This window comes from Urocampus carinirostris, chromosome 12 (genome assembly GCF_059441175.1).
Source record: "Urocampus carinirostris isolate Australia breed hairy pipefish chromosome 12, RoL_Ucar_1.0, whole genome shotgun sequence".
NCBI lineage: Eukaryota > Metazoa > Chordata > Actinopteri > Syngnathiformes > Syngnathidae > Urocampus > Urocampus carinirostris.
In genome coordinates, this window is record NC_142360.1 from 28,506,541 (window position 1) to 28,512,789 (window position 6,249).

Consider the following 6,249-nt stretch of genomic DNA (forward strand, 5'->3'; position numbering starts at 1 on the left):
TGCTCATTGAATAAGCATTTACTACAATTCCAATTGTCTTGATTGTCATTGATATTAACGTTGTATAACACTGTATGCAAAGAGATTAGACATGGCACTCCGGGGTCAAACATGGACAAAATGAGGTGAATGACTTTCAGGATGAATAGGCCAAATAAATAATAATAAAATGTACTGCTTAGAAAAACTGGCTTACGTTATAATGATGATAATAATAATGCTATAGAAAATAGTGTATTGTAAGGGCTATACAAATAAACATGACTTAACAATAGTCGGTGTTTGAAGTTCATGATAAAAAGTTACCGAACACCAGGGCAGACAACTCTGAAATGTTGCCTGCCCAACTAAAAAGTTGCCTGCCCCATTTTTCACAACTTGAAACACGATAAGACGACTAATTGCAAAAAAAAGCCATTATTGTAAAGTATTAAGGATTGATAATCAGAATATATAACAGAACAACACTTTAAAATGAAGTTTATTATAAATACTTATAACATTCATTGCATGTATATGACATTTCTGTTTTCCATCTGCCATCAGTATGTACCTGTATTTTCTCATCTTCATTCATGCAAAGTTTGCTGTAAGCCACGTGAACTCCTCTTTCCACGATGCTTTTTAATGCAAGTTTACGTTTTATAGCGTCATCAATTTTGTTAGCTTCTTTTGAATACTTCCTCTGGGGCTGAGGTTTTGGCTTGATTCCTAACCACGTATCCATTTTTCTTGTGTTCTCTGTGTCTACTTTGGAAATTGATATGCAAATGCACGACCTTATAACGCTCGGGAAAGTCCGGAAGCACAAAGTTATTCGATGCAGGCTTCTGATCGGCTGCCGAGTATGCAAATCGCCAAACGATCCAAAATTCCCAAACCGAAGATTTCAAAATCAGAATAAAGCAAACTTTTTTTTTTCCTTGAAAAAGTTCTCGGCCACCCGGGCGGAGACGTTTTGTAAGTTTGTAAGCAGAAGTTATTTCAGACACTGCAATAATGCAATGAAAATAAAGTGCAATAGCTGTTAGCAGCAGCAATAAAAAATAATATAATTCACCTGGTGTGTATATATAAATAGTTTAACAACCACAAAAAGAAATCAATTCAAAATTATTGTATAATGTTTTCATCGTCTCTGAGCCTCTTTGACCTGTAGCGTCTACAATAGGACAAAAGGTCAAAGAGGTGCTCTTCATTATGTCATAGGCTCTTCCACGATATCGTAAGCTGGCAATGTCTTCAAGACTGGGCAGAGAGCCACCAATGATCCTTTGGGCTGTGTTGATTACTCTCCATATGTTTTTCCTGTTAGTTGTTAAGCTCCCGGCATACCATACTCTGATGCCGTATACCAGAATGCTTTCCACTGTAGGAAAGAACCATGACAGCCTGTCATAGGTTTAGAGCCCACACATTGCTCTGGAGGACACCAGCAACTTGTGTTTTTCCAGGTTTTTCCTCCTGGGACTGTTCAGGAAGTTCAATCGCTGCTGGGCCTTCCCCACCTCAGCCGTGGTGTTGGCAGACCAGGAGAGGGCGACTTGTAACGGGACCCATGTGCATGGTCTAGACCAGGGGTGTCTAACTCATTTTAACTCGGGGGCCACACAATAGAACAAACATTCTGTCGGGGGCCGGACTAGTAGATTAAAGAGAAAGAAAAAGAGAGATATGGAAATAAGAGAAAGAGGGAGGGAAAAGAAGAGAGGGCGGGACAAAGAAAGAAAAACAGAGGGAGAGACAGAGCGTGAGAAACAAAAGAGATAAAAAGTCATGAAAGAGGGGGAAAAGTAAGGGAGAGGAAGAAAGAAATCCAAAGAGAAATAGAAAGACAGAAAGAGAAAAAAGAACACGTGAAGGGTGTGAAGAGAGAAAGCCAAAAGAGAGAAAAGGAAAAAAGGAAGTTAGAGCAAAAAAGGTTAAAAGACACAGAGAGAGAGAAAGAAACAAAGAGCAACAAAGGAAGAGAAAAAGACAGACAGAGAGTTAAAGAGACAGAGTGGGAGAAAAGGGGTGGAAAAGAGGGAGAGAGAGAGAGAGAAATAAATACAAGTACAGTATCTTTGTTCGAGGCACCTGGCTGTGGCAACATCAAGTGGACATATTTCAACCTGCAGCTTGTTTTTCTCCTGCGCTTCTCTGAGTGTTGTCTCGCGGGCCGGAGTCAATCCCTTAGCGGGCCTGATCTGGCCCGCGGGCCGCCTGTTTGACACCTGTGGTCTAGCTCCAGCTGGTGTTACACATTTGTTTTATATATTTTTGGAAGGATCATTTATTGAGAAAATCCCATGAAATCACGTGAGGTCCCGTGAGACTTGGCCCAAGCACCCTTCGCTGACCTGTGAAACTTTGCCATCTAGCGGTGATGTACTGGTACTTCTCTTACCCTTTCTGCTATATAAAACTCAATACAATCACGATCGTATTCTATATAATAAGCTTAATAAAACAATTAAGCTACTGTCAGAAGCGCAGCAGAATGCGCGTTCACGCGAAGGGTGGGGGGGGGGGTGATTTTGCAGGGGAGTCGAAATTGGGCACTACACATCAACGGTTGATATTGTAGTTTGGTTTATAAAATAGAAATGCCTACTCATTTTTTCTTCCAAAAATATCTTTATTTACAAATTCAAAGTGTTATTAATGGGTATTTTAGTTACGCTGATTACAATTGTTCTTGATTTTTTTTAATTGAGAATATGTACAGAATGATATAACGAAACACATGTACAATATAATATGTTTAACTACATAAGTAAACACGTTTGAGGAAAAAAAAGAATATGGTGTAAGATTATTTTGTGGAGTATGATATCACAAAAGTAAAACTTCATTCGTGCTGCAAAAACACTAGAGAAAATGACGAAAATCCGACTTCAGAAATAGTACAAATATACAAAAAAATATAGTACAACTACCTTAATACGACTAAAATACTATTGATTTACGACCAGGGTTGGGTAGGGTTACTTTAACTGGATTACTTTCAATGACTTTTGGATGACTCCAATACCAAATATGCTAATAAAAGACAAAAGAAACTAAATATGAACACAATGATGACTCACAACACGTGGTAAGCTTTCTCTCCTGGCTTTGATCTCTTTGATCTCGGGCAACTAAAATGCGACAGAAACAAAATGAAAATAAATCCAAACGGCTTGCCAACATCATTTTTGCCGTTCCATGTATTCCGTTACTCCCCAAGCCTGCACAAAATTTAGTCATTTTATTCGTATTTAGTTTATTTTGGTCTTTTATTAGCATATTTGGTATTGGAGTAATCCAAAAGTAATTGAAAGTAATCCAGTTAAAGTTACCCTACCCAGCCCTGGAAATAAGACGACAGTAGGCTAATACTACAAAACTAAAAACCAACCTATTATAATATTTCGCTATAACTGTACGAATCTATTCAATAACAAATACGTAACATAGACCCTAGAATATTTATGACGTTTATATTTTAAAATTTAGCAGAACAGTAGTACAAGCCGTGATCGTATAGTGGTTAGTACTCTGCGTTGTGGCCGCAGCAACCCCGGTTCGAATCCGGGTCACGGCATTTTTACCACATGGCCGTATTTTTATTTCAAATATTACGGCGAATGATGTAAAAGCTGTGATGTCACATTTGTTGAGTTTTTACTTTTTTTGGAGCGTCGATTTGAATTTTAGTGGCGAATTAGTGCATTGAATGTCACCGTGTGGGGGCGCTGCTGTTCCCAAATACAGTGAGCGCTGTTTAGGAAATCATTCACACTTACTTGCATTGAATTAAAATCGTTTGATTGAGTTTTAGGAGAGTGAAAAAAATAAATGCTATTATAGTTTGGTAGAACAATAGATTTTAAAAATCTATTTGAATTCGTTATAAGCATAATGTTACATGACTATTGGTAATATACTGAACAGGGGGACCCTGAAAATCCTTGTTTCTCGCTTTTTTGTTCCTTGATTGTCCTACTTTCTTCTTTGTTCCGTTTTCTTTTGTTTACCTTTTTCAAGCTTTTGCTTCTTTTTCACCGTTTTTGTTCTGTTTTTTTATCATCCCTTTTTTTCTATTTCTTCTTTTGTTTCGTTTTCTTATCTTTCTACTTCTTGCTTTTTTCATTGATCCCCTTTTTCATATAATTTTTTTTCATTGATTTTTCTTTTCTGGTTTATTCCCCCAGCCCCCCACCCAGTTTAAATCATTTGTGCATAGTGTTACATAATAATTGGGAATAAAGGGAATCAACAAATACAATTTGAATTTTCAGTTCACTGCTGTGGATAAAGATCAGGGTTACTTTAACTGGATTACTTCCAATTACTTTTGGATTACTCCAATACCACATATGCTAATAAAAGACAAAAGAAACTAAACAGGAATAACATGACTCAATTTTGTGCAGGCTTGGGGAGTAACGGAACACATGGAACGGCAAATATGATGTTGGCAAGCTGTTTGGATTTCTTTTCATTTTGTTTCTGTCGCATTTTATGTTAGTTTTGCCGGAGATCAAAGCCAGGAGAGAAAGCTTACCACGTGTTGTGAGTCATCATTTTATTCCTATTTATTTTATTTTGTCTTTTATTAGCATATTTGCTATTGGAGTAATCCAAAAGTTATTGAAAGTAATCAGGTTAAAGTAACCCTACCCAACCCTGATAAGGATTGATCAGTCCAGAATGAAAATGGTAGACACACACAAAAAATGCAGGTGTTTGATTCTAACAAATAATGTTTTATTGACAAAACAAGGAAATTTGAATCAAATAAAAGAATAGAGGACATTGCTGACGCAAGCGCTTGCATTGTTAGCAAATAGGGAGGTGGGAGAAATTAGGTAGCAATAAAAAAAGTATCTTAAAACCAAGTTTATTGATCAGTAATCAACTCATTCAAAAGATCAGGAATGGTTTAAATGGTGTGTCAGAAATGAAAGATGGTTTGCCCCTGGACCAAAACAGGTTGTTGCGTTCTCTTCTTGCGTACCTCTGAGAAGAAAGGAGGACCCTCAGGGGAAGGGATGTGGGAGGCACAAGAGACTGAAGAAAGCCAGGTCCCTTTTTGCGGTTGATCTGGAGTTGACAGCAGTTGTCCTTAACCAGGCGACAAGTACAAGGCAAACTACGGCCTCCCCAAGCCTCGTGGCTCTAGGGTGGCCCGGTGCCGAGCCGGTGGACCCTGGTCTCCCACCTTGATGAAAGCCCGAGTGCGCCCCCATCCAGTCTATTTGGGGCTCCGGGCAGGGGCTTATGCGGTTGGAAAGCAGCGCTGGTGAATAGAGCAAGAAAGCTGTGCCCGTTCTCCTTTTAAAGTGTGATGATGTCACGGTCACTGGAGGTGGGTCCTGTGACGGCTGAGCTCCTGTTAGCGCTTTTTCAAAATCAGGTTTAATTTTTCATTTTCATTTTAGAAAGGCAGTGAACTAATTCCTGGCTTGAACATGACACACAGATGCAGATGATTCATCTTTTGATCGCAAATGAACAGTAGGAGGTTTTCATTTTGCTATTACACTGCCGGAGTCCAGTCTCTTCCCATAGGGGCACTTCTGTGGGTAGAGTCATCCTGCGGGCATCATGCCAACACTATTAAGATTATTGATTAACCAATCCGAAATCATGCTGTCATAACTACCTTGGTTCGTTTCCCTTGCAATGTGCTGTTACCACCCCACTGGATTAGTAAAAAAAAAAAAGAATCCTTAAAAACTCCTCATTAGCATTTACTGCTAGTAAACAATTGTTTGGGAAAAAGTAGATAGTGAAGGATTTTATACATTTGACTATAAAGGATTTTATACGATTGAATATAAATTACATTTATGCAAAAGATATTCACTGACTGGGCTGTGGTGCGAGGTCAGGGCACCCTGGTGGAAACGGGACGTACGGCTGATAAGATAATCACCTCGATGTCTGAAATGGTCAAAACATCCCCGAGCGTTTCTACGTCACCAGGGCCCCTCTGCGTCGAGAAGTGCTGATTATCTCATCAGCCCTTTGTCCCAGTTCCCCGCTGTTTCTGTAAACATCATTCTCAACTAGGTTGCATTGACCTCGCTCCACAGCTCAGCCAGTGAATATCTTCTGCATTTAAATGTAATTTGTATTTGATCGTTCAAAATCCTTTATAGTCAAATGTATAAAACCCTTCAGTCCTTTGCGCCTACTTCATTCAGGAATAGTCGCTACTCCAACATATCCTGCGTTGTCTTTACCGATGCTGGGTTGGAACAACTACAAAATATTCCA

At 39.0% G+C, this 6,249-nt stretch overlaps 1 non-coding gene across 1 annotated transcript; it reads left to right on the plus strand.

Annotated features, from left to right (window-relative positions):
- Nucleotides 1–3,496: 3,496 nt before the first annotated feature.
- On the plus strand, nucleotides 3,497–3,568 carry trnah-gug (transfer RNA histidin (anticodon GUG)). Its single transcript has one exon. It is a non-coding gene; the product is annotated as a tRNA-His (tRNA).
- Nucleotides 3,569–6,249: the final 2,681 nt, after the last annotated feature.